The 22,501-nt window shown below is 32.9% G+C and overlaps 1 protein-coding gene across 18 annotated transcripts in view; it reads right to left on the bottom strand.

The window, feature by feature from the left end:
- The window catches only part of SLO2 (slowpoke 2), a 559,700-nt gene that overhangs the window by 391,928 nt on the left and 145,271 nt on the right, over positions 1 to 22,501 (bottom strand). The window contains exon 1 of one of the 18 annotated variants that reach the window (XM_067089846.1): positions 3,381 to 3,675. The exons of 15 other annotated variants lie outside the window; for them this stretch is intronic. The gene's annotated coding sequence lies outside the window, so the exon portion shown is untranslated. Of the gene's footprint in view, positions 1 to 3,380; positions 3,676 to 22,501 lie in introns of those variants that run through there. 2 more of the 18 variants (XM_067089850.1, XM_067089849.1) reach the window with 2 other exon arrangements.

Raw genomic sequence — 22,501 nt, 5'->3', positions numbered from 1 at the left:
GAATCTAACCCCTGTTCTCAATATATAAATCATATATATATATATATATATATATATATATATATATATATATATATATATATATATATATATATATATAATATATATATATTTATATATATGTGTGTGTGTGTGTGTGTGTGTGTGTGTGTGTGTGTGTGTAGAGAGAGAGAGAGAGAGAGAGAGAGAGGTAGAGAGAGAGAGAGAGAGAGAGAGAGAGAGAGAGAGAGAGAGAGAGAGAGAGAGAGAAATATGGGATTCCTATGCCTAATATTTGAAATATTTTCCAGAGACTGAAACGCCAACATAAATATTTTCCTGAAGTTCCAAAATTGCCTATATCGGATATTTTCTGATATTGCAGCCAACGGAAATATTTCCAATGAAAAATACCCTCCTGTGACTTTTAAGATTATGGAAATATTCTCCATAGATTCTAGCGTCCAAATTCTTAAAGGACAGTTGGTAAGTTCATTATTTAAATGCAGAGTGGTTAATAATTCAGATATATTTAAAGTTTTAATGACTCTATTTACTGACAGTAAAATTAATATTCCCTAATGTTTCTCAAAGGTAGTATTTTTAAGGAAAACACTTCAACACTTGTTCATGTTTGCAAACCTAAAAATTTTGGGTGAAATATTTATATGACGAAATTCATTACAGTTTGCTTGCTTTAGTTTTCTGTAAAAGAAAACTATTGTGCCGGCTTTGTCTGTCCGTCCGCACTTTTTTCTGTCCGCCCTCAGATCTTTAAAAACTACCGAGGCTAGAGGGCTGCAAATTGGTAGGTTGCTCATCCACCATCCAATCATCAAACATACCAAATTGAAGCTCTCTAGCCTCAGCAGTTTTTAAGATCTGAGGGCGGACAGAAAAAGTGCGAACGGACAGACAAAGCCGGCACAATAGTTTTCTTTTCAGAAAACTAACGAGAACTGAATAAATAATTGGCTTCTATTGCCTGGCGTCACAAGCGGCAATGCAAAGGATTTACTGACTGTAAATAATTTCAAATGAATTTAATTTCTGCATCAGTATGTTATACAAACTATTCATTCACCCCATGAATATATATTGAATAATTCCAAACCTCTCATTCATTCATTTTTTTCAAATAAAATATTTAATGTAAAGTCTGTATTTCAAAAACATGTAGACCTAACTCTCGGATCTGTGACATGTTTATTCTTATTACAATTCAGAGAAACAAACACGTGTATATGGCCATGCAAACATGTGAAAATAATGGAAACATGGGTGAATCAAATGCAAACACGTGTATATGACGATGCAAACATGTGAAAATAAAGCAAACATGGGTGAATCAAATGCAAACACGTGTATATGACGATGCAAACTTGTGTAAATGAAATGCAAACACGTGTAAATACACATGAACGAAATATAAACAAACACGCAAGCAAATCGGTTGCTAAATGCTATAACGCGTGTGAATAAACACGCAGCATCACGAATACATAAACACGTAGTCAGAAATATAACATAAACACGCAAACAAAATTATACATCTTCATATAAACAAACACGCAGATATGTATAACCGAACGCAACCACTTACAATTAAACAAGCAGACACGTGTCAATACCACACAAACACGTGTAAACACCCCCCCGAAACAAACACGCGGAAATGAAACAAACAAACAAACACACACGTGTCAAAACAACACAAACACGAGTCAGTATGCACACAAAAAGACATGCACGAAATACAAACATAAAACAAACATGTACATAAACACTCTCTCGCGACATCACAGAGCAAACACGTGTCAGTGTGAGAGTGTGAAGTGAGGCATATTTAAAAAGGTTCTCGTTTTGTATCTACATTTTTTTTCGGATGGTATGATTTCCTAAGGAGTAAATGTATGATGATAATAATAATAATAATAATAATAATAATAATAATAATAATAATAATAATAATAATAATAATAATATACCTTTTCTATGACTGAGCTTTTAAAATGACACAATTCTAATAATCATATTAATGAAATATTTCTTTCTGTTAGTTATACCTACATAATAATAATAATAATAATATTAATAATAATAATAATAATAATAATAATAACTATCATTATTATATTTATAATAATAATTGAGAAAGGCCTAATGAGTGAAGTCTAATTTTTTTTTATATAGCCTACATATTTCTACACAAGTCAAGTAATAATAATAATAATAATAATAATAATAATAATAATAATAATAATAAATAATAATAATAATATTATTATTATTATTATTATTATTATTATTATTATTATTATAATTATTATAATTATTATTATTATTATTGTTGTTGTTGTTCAGAGAGGAACCATTAAAAGAAATTTGTGCTACCTTTTTTTTATATACAAGCAATAATAATAATAATAATAATAATAATAATAATAATAATAATAATAATAATAATAATAATAATAATAATAATACAAAAATTTCCTTTGGCAAGCTAGAGAGAGAGAGAGAGAGAGAGAGAGAGAGAGAGAGAGAGAGAGAGAGAGAGAGAGAGAGAGAGAGAGAGAGAGAGAGAGGAAAAGAATTTCGCTCGAACTGAGGATATAATCAATACAATGAACTTTCGACAGACCTTATTATCAGTAGTAAGAGTCTCCCCCCTCGTAACACTTCAGTGTGGCAGTGTACGTGTACATACACACATACACACACGGTACACATATGTACACAGAGTTGTACCAAGTTGTGTGTGTATGTATGTATGTGTATTTATGTATATATATATATACACATATATATATTTATAATTATATACACACAATTTATATACAATTATATACACAAACACACACACATACATATAATGTATATGTGTGTGTATACAATGTTTGTTTACTCAAATAAAAAAAGGTTGAGTATGCATACATACAGAATAAAAAAAAACAGTAGATAGATATATAGCTATATAGAGAGATAGATAAATAGATAAATAGATAGCTAAATATATATATATATATATATATATATATATATATATATATATATATATATATATATATATATATATATATATATATATAATATAAAACAGATATATTCATCAGTATATGCCGTCGTATTTTCATTGCGTATATCATACAAATAAAAAAAAAATAACTCGTACGTTTCCGCGGACATTTAAAAAAACTAAAAATTTTCGATATCAAAAGTAATCAATAAAATTTTCGTAAAATCCAACGTCTTTTTTTTCTGTGGTGATAAACGACTCTCATCGAAGTTTCAGTTCTAAATAAAACAATATAATATAAATTCAATATAACCACGCACCTGTTTAAGGTGCAACTACTTACATAAACTTGTAAAAAAAAAAACTTCAAAGTCCCTCTTACCTTTCTAGGTCAAATTCCCGTCAAAACTGAAGCCGTTTATCATCCAATCATCTCCAGAAGGTTTTTTTTTTTTAGTAAAAATCCAAAAAGGTAGACATCGGCAAAATCTCATAAACAAGCATCCACCCTTCCGCAAAAAAAAAAAACTGTACGAACTCTTTACATTTCCATTTATCTATATATAAAACCCCGAGGAGACAGGGGTTATTTCTTATTTTCTTTTGGAAAGCCAAGGACCGCGGAGTTTCTCGAGTGCAACCAGCGAGCGCAACCACGTGAACGTCCGTTCGCGCCAACGGCTACAAACCTTCTGGCCCGGAGCGGGGCCAGCGCCGCGTAGTGGCCGAAATCGGAACAAGTTAGGAAGCCAGAGAGAAGAAGAAGAAGAAGAAGAAGAAGAAGAAGCGTGGTTGCCGAGTAACTCATTTGCCAAGGACTTTTATCTTTTTTTTTAAGCTTGTTCATTTGGGGTGGGGTGGGGGTGGGGTGGGGTGGGGTTAGGAGGGGAGTTAGGGGGTAAAACAAAGAGTGTGAAGGAGATAGGGGGTTAACAGATATCATAAGATTTACACCTTCTAGTTCATGGTTACTGAGGTGGGCTTGTTCCATATGAGTAGGGTTCAATCTTCTGAGTAATAATAATAATAATAATAATAATAATAATAATAATAATAATAATAATAATAATATAATAATAATAATAATAAGAGCTTGAATTTCCAGTCAGTGGCCCCTTTGGTGGGCTTGTTCCATATGAATAGGTTTCATCTTCTGAATAATAATAATAATAATAATAATAATAATAATAATAATAATAATAATAATAATAATAAGAAGAAGAAGAAGAAGAAGAAGAAGAAGAAGAAGAAGAAGAAGAAGAAGAAGAAGAAGAAGAAGAAAAGCTTGAACCTCAGGTAATAATAATAATAATAACAATAATAATAATAATAATAATAATAATAATAATAATAATAATAATAATAATAATGTTTAAATTTCAAGCCAATACCTCCTGTGGTCTTGTTACATATGAGTAGTGTTCATCTTCCTAATAATAATAATAATAATAATAATAATAATAATAATAATAATAATAATAATAATAATAATAATAAACATCACCTGAAATTTCAACATTCGTGAAAGGAGAGGCCGTGAAAATATGACACCACAGGTGGCAGTGTGAAACTGAAAAGAGATGCCCTTGGTATCATCAAATCAAAAGTGGGCACCGTGCCCGGACAATTGGCACCCCATCTTTGCAGGCCATTAAGAGTCCAATTGCTGGAGAGATGTAATGAACTGCTTGCAAAAGCAAAACAAAGAGACAATAACAATCACGCCACGGTGGGGGAATGGAACTAATGATTTCAAATTTTGTCGCCATTCAAGCAAAAAGGGTTGTAATAAGTGTTATTACAACATTAAATCGACAAAACAATGTAAAAGTTGTTATGAGACAAATAACCTCTTAATTAAGACAGCACTGAATAGATAGATAGATAGATAGATAGATAGATAGATAGATAGATAGATAGATAGATAGATAGATAGATAGATAGATAGAATAATTGACAAAAGGATTGTATGAAGCGTTAACATCAAATCCACAAAACAATGAAAAAGTTGTTTTAAGACAAATAACCTCTTGGCTAAGACAATATTGAATACATAGATAAATAGATAGACCGAACAATTAACAAGAATTATCCCATCAAATATAACATCCAGAATCACTGCGTTTGTTTACGGCAAACTGACCTCGTTAATATTAAATTGTTCTGCGACAGATACTGAAATAAACCAGCCATTTCATAACATAGCACAAACATTACATTGCAATCAGTTCATTTTGAACTCAAATATTCTACTGTCGGGCCGTAACAGGTCACAAAACTGACCTATTCTAGGATATTTTTATCTTTTAACCCTAACACACTTATTTAAAGTTCGATTACATATTTACATCAGACTTGAATTCGAAGGTCATGCTAGGTCATAAAAATGACCTATCCAATTCAGTTTGTACTAAAATATCCTACTATCAGGTCATGACAGGTCCATGGAATGGATAGTAACTGTCTCTAGTTGGAAAACGTATGACTAAACTGGCCTCGAACTCCGCTCTCATGATACAAATAATTTTTTTTAGAATGTGAACACCAAAGAATCATATGTTATTCTCTGAAACCAACCCTTTTTAGAGGAGAAAAACATACACACACACATACGCATACACATACACATAAACACAAAAAATACAAGCTCAAAGAGCGTTGATACTGACACGAGAATTCTGCGCGTGCTGTGATTATTGACGGCAAATTTAATCTTACAAAACCCTACGGGGCGGGACAGCCATGTTTCACTTGCTTCTTGAATAATTTGTAAACGCCTACAAGTTTATGGGGTAAAAAATCGTCAGATTATATCGATACACACCCAACCTTAGTCATCAGAGAGAGAGAGAGAGAGAGAGAGAGAGAGAGAGAGAGAGAGAGAGAGAGAGAGAGAGAGAGAGAGAGAGAGAGAGAGAGAGGAAAATGCGATGTATTATAAAACTTGTCGAGGGAGAGATCTGAAAAAAGTTATTGAAATGTCATACGAAGAGAGAGAGAGAGAGAGAGAGGAAAGTGCAGTGTATTATAAAACTTGTCAAGGAGATATTTGAAAAAGTTATCAAAATGTCTGTCATAAGAAGAGAGAGAGAGAGAGAGAGAGAGAGAGAGAGAGAGAGAGAGAGAGAGAGAGAGAGAGAGAGAGAGAGAGAGAGAACGGAAAACACAATGTATTATAAAACTCACTTAATAAAAGACAGATTTGAAAGTTATCAAAATGTCACACGAAAAGAGAGAGAGAGAGAGAGAGAGAGAGAGAGAGAGAGAGAGAGAGAGAGAGAGAGAGAGAGAGAGAGAGAGAGAGAGAGAGAATAATCCCAAGGCATTATTGCTCTAACTTCTGCCACTGTTTTTGACAAAGCGAACGAAGAAGCCTGTCATACCCAACCGTTGACCGAAGGCCTACAATATTTGTCGCCAATTGCCTCCCGTGAGACTTCGCAGAACAATCAGTCCGGAACAAACAGGGTGGTCAGATTAACAATGGGGGTCCTGATCCTCCCCCCAAAGCCCCCAACCCCCCAACACACATACAACATATGAGTCAACATATTGTTTCATGCGTACACAAAAGTTATGCAAATGAAATGTAATCATTATTAGGCAGCGTGGGAATTATTTCATTTCACAAACAGGCTAAGGTGTAATCATTATTAGTAAACATGGGCATTATTCCATTTCACATTACAAACTCACAAACAGATACACATACACGAACACAAACAGACAAAAACATAAACAAACACAACATTCCACTTTTTCATAAAGACAGGGATATGATTTCAATTTACACTACAGAACACAGTCATATGCACAAGTTTTGACTTTCACTAACAGACACAAACAGAGACAGAAACCGTACACAAACGCAATGTAATTTAGTCAACATACACAAGTTTTCAAAGGCAGAGATATACACATATACTCAGAAACCATACACAAACGTAATCTAATTAGTTCGCATAAACAAATTTCAACTTTCATAGATGGAGAAATACGACAAGAAACAAACCACAAACAGTTATGACCTTCGTAGCTACAAAGAAACAAACAGAGGCAGAACCATGCACATACAATCATTAAAACAAACAATTTTTAACCTTTATAGCTAAGGACGTACTACCACGTACAAAAACCACAAACCACGCATACATAATTAAGTAGTCAACATACACAAAGCTTCCACGTTCACAGATACTAGAATAATTACACAAACAAGAGCACTTTTAACTTCCATATACACACAAACACGCAAACACAACGCACAGGCTTACAAAAGGACATTTTCTAAAAACCTAGAGTTATTTAAAATATCTGATAGCTTTAAGAGATAAGAAAAATGAACAGTTCAACAGAAATGTCTACAAAAAATCTGTTGTTCCAAGGAGCAATTGTTCCTAGTGGCTAATTATGCGTATATTATCTTTAGTTACTAATTATATATTTTTACTCTTATTTCAGTTATTTTTTTAAGTCTTGGAAAACAACAGCAGTTTGTGGAGAAAAATGAAAACAAATGAAAAATAGGTAATTAATCAACATAATACAAAGTTTATACAAAGAAGTCTTCTAAAAAAAATCCTTCTCAGAATCCTTACTGCCAGGTGACGTTGATTATGTCTAAAGGACTTTTGCCGTCTGCATCCTGTAGGATGCTAGGAACTGGGTAGTTTTCTTAAGAATGATTAAAGGGGACTCCTCTGTATCCTGCACTGGGTAGGATTCTCGGGTAGGATTCTCAGGTAGGATTCTCTTGTAGGATTCTTCCAAGAAACACCAAACAATAAGGCCGCATCGTTATGGTCCATTTTTAAGAGTGGGAAAATTGTTCTAAATCTGATTTATCTTTGATTTCCTTTCATTTTTGTGTCAATATTTTGTTGTTAAATTTCGGCCCAGATTCCTACTGCCTTTTATTTTTACGTTCGATCATTTTGGTTCCTGTCGTTATTGTTCTAATTAGTATTACTTATTATTCATAAATTGGTCTGATATAATTATACGTACATATATATATATATATATATATATATATATATATATATATATATATATATATATATATATATATATATATATAATTTATATATGTTTATATATATATACAGTACACACATGTATACATATATATATATATATGTGTGTATAAAAATAAATATTTACACACGTAAAATCAAAACTACAATAAGAATTCTTCTAAAAACAAAATTTCTCAAAATAAATCCACCACGAACAAGCGAAGACTATGCCTACAGAGCCAGACAGCATTTAACCTTTTCAATTTACAATGCTCGGCCAACAGCCCACCTTTCCACCCCCCCCCTCCCCATCTCACACCCAACACAATCCCCACACCCCACAAGGCCACTCCAAAAAACAATCTCACAGCAAAAAAAAAAAAAAACTGAATCGAATTCCATTATAACAGCGCTGGGCGGAAGTTGAGCAGTCAACTGCATCTGCTTGCACCTGCTTGTATCTGCTCGTTTCCTCGTCTAAATTCTACATCTAAAAGCAATTGACGTTTTCCAATGAAAGCCGAGTGGGTGTCACCATATGGACCAAGCGGGAATCGATTTGGAACGACGTTACACAAACTCTGCTTAAATCTTTGCATAGCTTTGCACAAACTACGACTGAATCTCTTATTCTGAATATGAATATGATAATTAAGGCCAAACGCCAAGCATTGGGACCTATGAGGTCATTCAGCGCTGAAACGGAAATTGAGAGTAGGAGGCTTGAAAGGTGTAACAGGAGGAAAACCTCAAAGCAGTTGCTCTATGAATCAATTGTTAGGAGAGGGTTAAGGAAAGTAAGATGGAAGAAAGAGAATATGAAAGGAGGTCCAGTAAAAGAAACGAAAGGGGTTGCAGCAGCAAGGGGCCATAGAAGGCATGCCACAAAGAACCTTAAGCAATGCCTACAGTGCACCGCACGAGGTGCACTGCCGGCACGAACCACCTAAGGGGACCCTCTGTTATTGGCCATTCATAAGTGAGGAATTGAAATGAGGGGGAAAGTTAATCTCACTAGCGTAGACTAAAGAGAGAGAGAGAGAGAGAGAGAGAGAGAGAGAGAGAGAGAGAGAGAGAGAGAGAGAGAGAGAGAGAGAGAGAGAGAGAGAGAGAGAGAGAGGGGTCAATTCGGAGGTGTCCGGAAGATTGATGATCTTGTAATTAGATCATAAAGGTTTAGTGGTCAGGTCCCGGGGGAATTTATGAGCTGGCTCTCTCATTTCCTCTTGTTTTCCTCTTCCTCTTCCTCTCTGTACTCTGCCTGCTTCATTTGCAATTAAGAGAGAGAGAGAGAGAGAGAGAGAGAGAGAGAGAGAGAGAGAGAGAGAGAGAGAGAGAGAGATTCATGATAAGTCAAGAGTGAGGCATTGCAATGAGCAGCAGAGGCAATTTCATTGTGTGTAGAGAGAGAGAGAGAGAGAGAGAGAGAGAGAGAGAGAGAGAGAGAGAGAGAGAGAGAGAGAGACGTAACTTGTGGTTTTGTGAACGAACGCGGTGCGTTTGAGCACGTGGAATTACTTTATGAATTATATTGAGAGGATTCCATTATATATATATATATATATATATATATATATATATATATATATATATATATATATATATATATATATATATATAATATATATATGTGTGTGTGTGTATGTATATATGCACATACATATACACATATATATATACATATATATTATATATGTATACACACACACACACACACATATATATATATATATATATATATATAATTATTATATATATATATATATATATATATATATATATATATATATATATATATATATATAATTATTATATATATATATATATACATAAAATGCCAATCTATCGTAGGATGACTCCATACATATACAATTAAACTAACACATACTGTGTATGTATGTGAGTGTATATGCATGTATGTATGCATGTATATGTATACATCTCCGCCAGCCCACATCCACACTCAATAACAAGCCAAAATACCTTTCCTTAAGAAAAAAAGAAAAAATCATAAATCACGCAAAACTCCTACAACGTAAATAGGATTCTCCTCAAGCCCTGTAACCTTCCAGCATCGTAGGATTCGGGAAGCCTAGGATGGCCAAGGATAATAAGGAGGATAAGGAGAGAGGATATTGGATAAACGAGGGAACGCGATAACCTTTCAAGTAGGCTGCCATGGGGTATGGGTTAAGGGTTGCCTGGGGGGAGAGAGAGAGAGAGAGAGAGAGAGAGAGAGAGAGAGAGAGAGAGAGAGAGAGAGAGAGAGAGAGAGAGAGAGAGAGAGAGAGGGGGGGATGGTTGCTATTTATAGAGAGAAATGCGCAGCTAGATTCCTGTCGAAGATTTTTTGGTTTTTATTTATTTAGTTTTATGACCCAAAATGAAGATGTAGGTATTTTCTCTCTCTCTCTCTCTCTCTCTCTCTCTCTCTCTCTCTCTCTCTCAATGTCCGAACCTCGTGTCTATGAAAACATCATTTCTGTGACCCTGAATCTAGTTTTATGAGCTGAGGGAACGAAATAAAGTTCCCTCAAAATAGCAAGGACATAAAATACAGTAAAATCTCTCTCTCTCTCTCTCTCTCTCTCTCTCTCTCTCTCTCTCTCTCTCTCTCTCTCTCTCTCTCTCTCTCTCTCTCTCTCTCTTTGCAACCAGTGAGGCGAATTATGACACGGGAAGGATATACTACGAAAACTTTAGCGGGTTCTTTAAAGTTGTCAGAAAAAGCAATTTAGATTTATTTCTGGAATGAAGAGCCTGGGATCTCTCTCTCTCTCTCTCTCTCTCTCTCTCTCTCTCTCTCTCTCTCTCTCTCTCTCTCTCTCATACATACATATATACATACACACTTACATACATATGTATATGTATATATATATATATATATATATATATATATATATATATATATATATATATATATATACATTAAACGAGCAATTTAAATTCTTTTCAATTATCTCAGCTACACAGGTCACATGCTGGCTATGTGACCTTTCATAACCATATTCCTTTTATTCCCGTTTGTAATGCCCTCTTAAACGAAGAATAGCGAAGAATATATTCCAGTAGGGAGTGAATTTAACCCTAACGTAACCAAAGTACTACTTATTCTGTTTTGTTCAAATAAGGTACAGAATCATCTTAAATGGAGAGATGTTCTATATAACTTTGAACTCTTGTATCTATAAACTTGATCAAATCCAAATTTTTCCCCCACGTGCCTTAATTGGCTTGAAAAATAAAATAAATACGTTGAAAAATTACAAATTGAAAACAAAAATTTTAAGTAAAAAAAATGCAAACTGAAAAAAAATTTAAGTAAGAAAATTACAAATTGAAAAAATTACAAATTGGAAAAAAATTCTAAGTAAAAATATTAAAAACTGAAAAAAAATTCAAGTAAAAAAAATTACAAATTGAAAAAATTTCAAGTGAAAAGTTACAAATTAAAAAAAAAAAATTCTAAGTAAAAACTTACAAATTGAAAAAAATGTAGTAAAAAAATTACAAATTGAAAACAAAATTTAAAGTAAATATATTACAAATTGAAAAAAATGTAAGTAAAAAAATTACAAATCGAAAAAATTGCAAGTAAAAAATTACAAATTAAAAAAATTTCCAAGTAAAAAAATTACAAATTAAAAAAAAAAATTTGAAGTAAAAAATTACAAATTGGAAAAAAATTAACGCAAAAAACTTACAAATTGAAAAAAAATAGAGTAAAAGAATAACAAATTGAAAAAAATTAAAGTAAAAATATGACAAATTGAAAAAAAAAACATTTTAAAGTAAAAAAAAAATAACAAAATGCCAAAAAACGTAGAAAACAGTAAGAAAATGACAAAATGCAAACAAAATAAAGAAGTAAAAATTACAAAATGCCAAAGAAAAAATCAGTAAAAAGATGAACTTCAACTTTTCCCATGACCTAACTCCTAACTGAACAAAACAATCGCCCCCCCCCCACTCCCCAAAAGAAATCCAATTCACTCCAGAGTGGATTTTGGAGCTCACACGAAACCCCTTGAGATAAAATTAACAAACTTCTAACAAGATTTGGACTGAACTGAACTGAATATAGAATTTAGGCCAAAGGCCAAGCACTGGAACCTATGAGGTCATTCAGCGCTGAAACGGAAATTGGCAGTAAAAGGTTTGAAAGGTGTAACAGGAGGAAAACCTCAAAGCACCTGGAGATAAATTCTCCAAAGTGAAATTCCCAGGGAGACTTCAGGTGACTGGAAAGATTGATTATAGAGAGGGATAATGAACGTAATGGTTGAACTCGTTTTGGGCGAAAGAATGCAGGTTGTCTTTCCCGAGATAAATGGCTGAAGTTAGATTGTTTCTTTCGTGTAATGATGTATTTTTCTCGTTTTAATTGATTCAACAACTAATTTCTTGAACTGGATTAAAAATAGCTTTTTTAAATGAATTAAGAATCATTTCTTTTTCGAATGATTTGAATTTAAATTAAAACATTTTTTTTAAAACGAATTGATAACTTCTTTCTTTTTCAAATTATTTAAAAAATAACTTCTTGTTTACATTGATTTAATAACTAATTTCTTGTTAAGTTAATTTAATAACTAATTTCTTGATTATGTTGATTTAATAACTAATTTCTTGATTGGGTTGATTTAATAATTAATTTCTTGAATTAAATCAAAAACATTTTCTTTAAATGAATGAATAAATTATTTCTTTTTCAAATGATTTAAAACTAATTTCTTGTTTACACTGATTTAAAACTAATCCTTGTTCTCACTGATTTAACAACTAATTTCTTGTTATGACTGATCTAATAGCTAATGTTAAAAAATTATATTATAATTAATTTCCTCTTTTAAATAATTCACCTACTAATTTCTTGTTCTAGAATGATCTAACTGATTTTCTTGTTCTAAAATAATCTAATAACTAATTTCTTGTTATAAAAAAATAAAAAATTAATCTTTTTATTATATATTTAAAGATTCAATAACTAATTTCTGGTTTAAAAGCTTTAATAATTTGTCGTTTTGCCTTAAATGACCTGAAAAAAATTATCGTTCTGAAATACCCTAATAAATAATTCTTGTTATAAAAGATTAAAAACTAATTTTTTTGTTATTTAAAGATCCAATAACTAATTTCTGGTTTGAAAACCATTCAAAAACTAATTCCTGGTCCTGAAATGACTTCAATCTTCGTCGAAAACAGGTTTTGATAATAAGCCATTTGAGTGCAGGCGTCCTTTGCCTGCTGGGATATTTCAGAAACTTGTTGTTGGTGTCGAATATGACACAAGTTCGCAAGCAAGCAAGCAGGCAACAGTTCTTGATGAAGTTGCGTGTTTGAAGTTGCAGGAGTAGTGAAATTGAAGGTGCGTGATGCCGGTTCAGGAAGTACTGTTATTATTATTATTATTATTATTATTATTATTATTATTATTATTATTATTATTGGTCGTGTGCTAACTTATGTAAAAATCTGAACCTTATTATTATTATTATTATTATTATTATTATTATTATTATTATTATTATTATTATCCAAAATTGCAAAGCAGAGACATCACATCAATAGAAATATATCAGCAAACACATTTAATACCCATAAATAACCAAGCAATAATTATACAAAATAAAATAGATCAATGGAGAATATCTTACAATTTTAAATATTGACATTAATATTCCTGAACAACATTTAAAATGCAAAGTGGAGGTAAACCTGAGAACAATGATGTCATAGTTTTGATTACAATCATTATAATCAGATCTACGTTCAATTTATAGAATCAAATATGAATGAACTATTCACGTTTCTTGAAGACGAATTTCTCTGGAAAAAATAATTCTCTCTCTCTCTCTGTCTCCCTTAGCTACATAAATCAATATGGCAATAAGAGAGCCACCAAGGTATTACGAGGAAAGTAATGTATATATAGCAATCATTATTCCTGACATGACAGCCGAATGGTCCTAGTTTCCTCTGCAATTAGTATTATTATTATTATTATTATTATTATTATTATTATTATTATTTCCTACAATTGATTGATTGGGTTCTCTGGAATCGTAACTCCCAGGGTCATTGGAGCACAGGTCAAAAAGGAAATCAAAAAAGTTTATAAAAGTATACTGTTCAACTTTAAAAATCTCACAGCATTAGTTTCAGAAAATGGACTAAAGAATTTGTTTCAGAGACTAAAAATATGAACCAAAGTAGCTGGGAAAAAGTCTGTAGTTTTGAAACTAAAGAAACTGTTTCAAAACTAAAACTATAATAAAAAATATACTCGAAAAAAGTCTATAGTTTTGGAACTAAGAAATTGCTTCAGAAACCATTACTATGAACCAGGAATATTAAGGAAAAATTCTTGAATTTTGGAAAATAATACCACAGAAATATTTTCTGAAACTAGTATTTTAAGCCAATAATTATAATGGGAAAACTCCAAGGCTTCAGGAAACAAAATACACGACATTCGTAACAGAAAACTAAACCAAAGATAAAGCTTCAGGAACTAGACTCAGTTACGAAGCCGCAACAATTTGAAAGAAACTCTCAACAGTTTCAGACAACATAAAATACAAGACCACAGGCTTTAGACACAAAAAAAAAAACAACTTAAAAAGCAATACCTTCAGACTGCAGAACCACCTAACACCAATTCCAGAAACTAGTTTCAAAAATAAATAAGAGAGAAGAAGCAATAAAACGTGACTTATAGGTCTAAACCGGAGTTTGACAAGAAAACCCGCTCGCTAGTCAAGAATGCACATGAATGATGTACCACCAAGGAGTCATATGCCAACGTTCCCTTCGAAGGCAAACGTCGAACTTTCACTACCTTCCTCGAGGGCTATTGATCGGCAGGAGGACGAAACGGTACCTGGAGGATCAATAGCGGAAGCTTAATGCAAATTCTCGGTGGCCGCGTGGAAGTCGACATACCTTAGCATTCACCGTTCAAGCTTTCGAGGTCAGGAGGTCAGAGTCCTTTTAGATCTTCGCCAGTAGAGTTTGAGGCTGCAAAAGTCTAAGTTCTAGTTGCTGACAGCTTTCGAGGTCAATAGGCCTATACCGATAGATTTCGAGGCTAGAAGCCTTTGCCTATTAGATTCAAAGGCTGCTAGCTCTCCGCTAATAGAGTTTGAGGCCGCTAGCTCTTGTCTTCTAGTTTTCCAGGGTCAAAGGCAGTTGCTGCCAGCTTTCGTGGTCAATAGGCCTATACCGATAGATTTCGAGGCTAGAAGCCTTTGCCTATCAGATTTAAAGGCTGCTAGCTCTTTGCCAGAAGAATTTTGGGCTACAAGCTAAGATCGTCTACCTTTCGGAGATCAAAGTTCGTTGCTATCAGTTTTCGTGGTCAATAGGCCTATACTGACAGATTTTGAAGCCAGAAGCTTTTAACTGCTAGATGCCAAGGCTACAAGATCTTAGCTGGTAGAGTTTGAGGCTGCAAGGTGCTATCTTCTAGCTTTCGAAACTTCATGGCTGCCAGGTTAGGTCAGAAAATCGGACCTACAAATATTTTTGCTTGCTTTCCTTGCAAAGTCAAGAGTCCTTTGACCAGTCTTCTCGAGGCTGCAGACAACAGGGCGTTACTGGCTGCCAGGTTAGGTTAAAAAGGTTAAAAGCTCTTTCAGAAATTCTGCCTTCCTTAAACTCGGTTATAACAAATAATTTCAATAATGTGTTATAACTGCATCCTGATAAATGGAAGATGAATCCACTAATACTTCTGTATGAACTCCTCGAGATACCAGGTTCGAATCCTTGCCGGGGCAATAGCACCTTTATATATATATATATATATATATATATATATATATATATATATATATATATATATATATATATGTATATGTATATATAAATATATATGTATATATGCATATATAAATACATATATATATATATATATATAATTATACTTATGTATATATATACATATATAATTCCGTTAGGGATAATCTATTCCCAGGGTAAAGTAATTTCGATATTAATATTCGAGACCACAAAACAGTTATGTGATTTATATGCGTATATATGTATGTGTGTGAGCATAAATATACTGAATTAACTATATTATATATATATATATATATATATATATATATATATATATATATATATATATATATATATATATACACACACACACACACACACACACATATATATATATATATATATATATATATATATATATACATATATATACATACATATACTGCAGAACCTTAGCACATTACCATGCTATTAAACCAAAGCAGTCGACATTAAATCTCCCTACCGAACTAATATCTATTACACAACTCAACCCTAAACCCCACCCCCTCTTCCCCAAATGAACAAACCAAACCAACCCATCTTCAGAGGGGGGTTGGGGGGTGTGGGGGGAAACCCGATCACGAACAATCCCGCCGAGGAGAAGAGAAGAATATTTCCAATCGAGCAGAGCATTCCACGAAGCGACGCCAGAGGAACCTATCGGATTTCAGGCGAAATACAAAGGGAATTAAAAAAAAAAAAACTAAAAAAATCACAAAAACAAAATTCCGTGATGAAATCAGAGCGTGATTTGATCCTGAAGCCTGAGCTGGGGAAAAAAGTCGAACTTCACGAGAGAGAGAGAGAGAGAGAGAGAGAGAGAGAGAGAGAGAGAGAGAGAGAGAGAAGACTCGTCTAATTTGTCATAAAAGTCGAACTTCATAGAAGAGAGAGAGAGAGAGAGAGAGAGAGAGAGAGAGAGAGAGAGAGAGAGAGAGAGAGAGAGAGAGAGAGAGAGAGAGAGAGAGATTTTGTCTAATGCTAAGCTGGGGATAAAAGTCATTAGAGAGAGAGAGAGAGAGAGAGAGAGAGAGAGAGAGAGAGAGAGAGAGAGAGAGAGAGAGAGAGAGAGAGAGAATTTGTCGAATTACAAGCCTTACAATGAGAAAAAGTCTAACTTCAAGGGAAAATATGAGAGAGAGAGAGAGAGAGAGAGAGAGAGAGAGAGAGAGAGAGAGAGAGAGAGAGAGAGAAATCTTGGTTATTATTGCTTAATGTCAAAAGATGCACGAATAGAATCATTACCTTTAGTGAGAGAGAGAGAGAGAGAGAGAGAGAGAGAGAGAGAGAGAGAGAGAGAGAGAGAGAGACTTCAAAACATCTTGAATTTCACACTGTTCACACTCTCCACCTTACCATTTCACAGACGTCTGAAAACACAAGTGCTTTTACGAGTTGAAAAAAAAAAAGATTTAAATTAGCATCAAATCTAAAAAATTAAAGAAAAAACCTAAAAGGCAAATGAGACATTATTAAAAAATTGCCTTTTTTTATCGTTTCCTCTTTGAAGCAAAGAGGAAAAAGCAAAAAGGTGCAAATTGCTTCCATTAACAGAAGGAAGTTCCCGAGACTGAAAGAAGCAAGCAGGCCTTTGATGCCCTGGGCAGTAAATAAGATGTTGACAAGAAGGAGGACGTTTGTATGTGTGTGTGTATGTACATATATATATATATATATATATATATATATATATATATATATATATTTGAGCTCTACTATATAAGATATGTAAAATAAAATATTATTATTATTATTATTATTATTATTATTATTATTATTATTATTATTATTATTATTATTATTATTATTATTATTATCCTGGAACAAATGCCTATTTTTGAGTTTAACTGTAAATAGTAAAATACAAAAATTACTATTATTATTATTATTATTATCAGAATCAAATGCCTCTTTTTGGGTTTAATTATAAATAGTAAAAGTATTGATGTGTGAAGATTTCATACTACAATAATAATAATAATAATAATAATAATAATAATAATAATAATAATAATAATAATAATAATAATAACAAATTATCGACAGAGAAAATAAGATGTTTTGGACCCATTTTCTATGAAGCCATAACCATTTTCTTTCTTTAGCCTTCAAGGGGGAACTCTACCAATTTACTAAAGATAAGGTGGGATAAAATAACAGGTTTTAAATGCAAATTGATCTTATTGTCGTTATTCATACTATGGGAATTTTAATATCAGCAGAAAATAATTAAAAATTTCTTTGAAAATGCAAAGTACTTAATATGACGTTTTGCAAAATTATGGAAAAAATAACTCAATAAAAATCTTACTTATAGTTGCAGCACTTCTAAAGGAATCTTAACCCTCACAAATACTTGGAGAGAGAGAGAGAGAGAGAGAGAGAGAGAGAGAGAGAGAGAGAGAGAGAGAGAGAGAGCATATATATACGAAAATGATTGATTATTAAAATGAGGCAGAGAGAGAGAGAGAGAGAGAGAGAGAGAGAGAGAATGATTTATTATAAAAAATGAGAGAGAGAGAGAGAGAGAGAGAGAGAGAGAGAGAGAGAGAGAGAGAGAGAGAGAGAGAGAGAGAGAGATTCATGATAAAAATATGGCAGTGTATGTGTGTGCGCGTTTGTGTATGAGAGAGAGAGAGAGAGAGAGAGAGAGAGAGAGAGAGAGAGAGAGAGAGAGAGAGAGAGAGAGAGAGAGAGACTTCAAGTCTCTCAATTCAACAATCAGATTAAAAACACCAAATAAATAATTCACTGCAGATTCCAAGGCAAAAAGTCTAATTAATTAGAGGGACTGAGAATTCTTCCATTTAATTAAAACGAAGTTTTGTGTCCCTCCTTGCAAATAAGGAAATGTGATTAATTCTGCGTAACAAAGAGGTCATGGCTCTGTTATGAAAGATTATGAAAAACTTTGATAATGAAATGGAAATGGGAAATGATAACACACAAGTGTATACACACATGTACTGTATATATATATATATATATATATATATATATATATATATATATATATATATATATATATATATATATATATATATATATATATATATATACATATATATACTTAAAATTCCGCAGTAAACTAAATAATATTGAATAACCAAATACACCTGTTTTTATTTGCTAAGAAACTTGGCGTCACAACAACGAAGGTCATCGACGCCAAAAGAAAACACATTCCGACTCTAATTCAACGAATTAGAACACGTAAAACGAAATGATGAATTAGGAATAAAAAAAAAATAAAATTCTTCAGTTTTCAAATATAATCGCCATCTTCTCTTCCGTCAGTTCAATAAGCTGAATATTATTCTCACTGAATTCAACACCTATAATTCACAGAAGCAGAACCTTGAATTCACTGAATCACGAAATATAATGAATTCACCAGCACCCAGTGAAACTGAAACCTCTAAACGCAATGAATTATAATTCCTATGCATTATAATTCCTAATTCACAACTTACAATGACTACTGATGACTGAATTCATCGAACTATAACCAAACCAAAACATCACTTGAATTAGACCATTCATTCTACTCACCGATAACATAAAAAACTTCAAATATACTGAATTACAGAATCTAATTCAGTAAGGTCGAACCTTGAATTCAATTTGAATTCATTGATCAAATTCACAGACCTACGACTGCTGTATTAGAATACGTACACTGAATTATAAATATAGTGAATTTACGAAATTTACAGAATGCGGACAGTAAATTCAATCTGTAGTGAATTTACAGAATACAGACAGTAAATTCAAACTATAGTGAATTTACAGACTTGACATAAAACGGAGAGTAAATTCAAACTACAGAGAATTTATAGAATTTACAGAATTCAGTAACCTGCACCTACCTTGAAGCCCCGATTACAGTAAACAGTTACATTGGCACATTACCTGTAAAAGAGAGAAAAAAATGAGAATTATTAAAAAATACAGTAACTTGTATATAAATTTTACATATATATATATATTAATTCACCCACCTAAACCAGGTCGCAACAGGACCCTCAAAATTTAAGCGAACAGAATCCCTGTCTCCTTCCATCCTTTGGTCAAGGGCACCCCTCCTGTGATATCCAGCCAGAGACACCATCCTAGATCCTTTCCTAAAGGATACTGAAGGACTCTTTGTAATAAGGACTCCTCTTTCTATATCAGGAGAGCAATAAAGATCCTGACGATAAATAGAGTGATAATTGGAAATAGGTAGAGAGATAGGATGATAAGAGGTGGGATGGGTGTGGAGGATTGATTGATAAGATTGGGGGGATAGGATAGGATGGATAAAGGATGGATATAGGATATAGGATAGGATGGATAAAAGATGGATATAGGATAGGATGGATAAAGGAAGGATATAAGAGACAGGATAGGATGGATAAAGAATGGATATAGGATATAAGAGACAAGATAGGATGGATAAAGAATGGATATAGGATATAGGAGACATGGTAGGATGGATAAAGGATAGATATATGATACAGGATAGGATGGTATAAAGGATGGATATAGGATAGGACGAATAAAGAATGGATATAGGATAGGATGGATAAAGGATGGATATAGGATAGGATGGATAAAGAATGGATATAGCATGGATAAAGGATAGATGAAGGATGGATATAGGATATAGGATAGGATGGATAAAAGATGGATATAGGAAAGGATGAATAAAGAATGGATATAGGATGGATAAAGAATGGATATAGGATACAGGATAAGATGGATATCATATAGGATATTGGATAGGATGGATGAAAGGATGGATATAGGATAGACACAGGACCAGTCGAGTTAATTCAATAATGGCGGTACAGAAATGGGAATTCAATATTTTTATTCATAATTTTTTTTGGGGGGTGGGGTAGGCCGTTGGCATGGGCAATTTTCTGCACTCGAAAAAAAGCAGCCATGTTATTCTATTTACTCATTTATTTATTTTGGAAGAATTCATCTGTATGGAAAGGTTACAGAAATGAGAAAACTGATTAAAAATATTTTATAAATATAAGCATTATATATATATATATTGTTCATGAGTCTTCAGCGAGATGTGAAGCTATTAATATCATAAATATTTTCTATAGATAAAGTAAGAATATGGCAATAAGTTATATTGTCATCACTGCCGAATTATACACTTTTTTCTACCTGTTATCTCCCGTTCTTTCCGCATGCGCAGACCACCGCAGCAAACAGTCATCCAGCTATTCACCCTTCTATCAGTTTTGCATAAAGCCATATTTCTTATTATCAAAATTCTTTTATATATATTTCATCTCAAAGGCATCCGCATTTCACTTCTTTAGACAGAGAGAGAGAGAGAGAGAGAGAGAGAGAGAGAGAGAGAGAGAGAGAGAGAGATAATAGGTTGACTGGTCAAATTACATCAATAACGTGCGCAATAATGTGATGGAATTACGGTCGTAGTGCTGACCTTGATTTAGCCTTCTATACAGGTCACAAGGGATTAAGTATTATATAACATAAGTCTGTATGTATATATATATATATATATATATATATATATATATATATATATATATATATATATACATATGTATATATACACATATATATATATTATATATATGTATATACACATATACATATAAAACCTAATTGTTCCTTCGTCAGGAACTATTACAAAAAATAACAGATAGCACATCACGCTGTATTTAAAAAGTATTCTATTCCAGTTAATTATAATTTTATTTGGAATTTTTATTTGATTTTTAGCTTCTAAGGGGAAATTTGGAAATATTTTCAATTACCTTAAAGAAAAAAAAACAAGGACGCAGAACCTAAGTCCTAATTATAGCTAAATTTTATACATACGAGAGACATTTGATAAATATATAAGTGAACATACTTAAGAAAAATAAATCAGTGGGCAATTTGTCTTTACATATATGATGAATTTTACGCAGCTGATAATTATTATATGTATATGTAATTTACCTACTGAAAAATAATGAAAAATAAATTTTATAAGCATACCATTTCCCTCGTGAGTGATATTAGTTTTCTGTTAAAGAAAACTATTGTGCCGGATTTGTCTTCCGTCCGCACTTTTTTCTGTCCGCCCTCAGGTCTTAAAAACTACCGAGGCTAGAGGGCTGCAAATTGGTACGTTGGTCATCCACCCTCCAATCATCAAACAACCAAATTGCAGCCCTCTGGCCTCAGTAGTTTTGATTTTATTTACGGTTAAAGTTAGCCGTAATCGTGCTTCTGGCAACGATATAGGCCAGGCCACCACCGGCCTGTGGTTAAAGTTTCATGGGCCGCGGCTCATACAGCATTATACCGGGACCACCGAAAGATAGATCTATTTTCGGTGGCCTTGATTATTATACGCTGTAGCGGCTGTGCAGAAAACTCGATTTTGCCGAAGAAACGACGGCGTGTTTTTTTACTTGTTTTATGCATTACATTACATTACATTACCTCAACCATTATGGAGAATTTATCACTTAACAATTCAAACCCCAATAAAAACAAAATGCATTTTGCCCCACCCTGTATTTCTGACCAGAAAACTCTTGCAATTGTTGAACCAATTTTGCTGCATTGGGGGGGTTGGAACCCCGCCCCCACCCCTCCCCAACCTCCTAAATCTGCCGTGACTGAAAGG

This window comes from Macrobrachium rosenbergii, chromosome 46, assembly GCF_040412425.1.
Source record: "Macrobrachium rosenbergii isolate ZJJX-2024 chromosome 46, ASM4041242v1, whole genome shotgun sequence".
Taxonomy (NCBI): domain Eukaryota; kingdom Metazoa; phylum Arthropoda; class Malacostraca; order Decapoda; family Palaemonidae; genus Macrobrachium; species Macrobrachium rosenbergii.
This window is presented reverse-complemented; position numbering and strand designations above follow the sequence as displayed.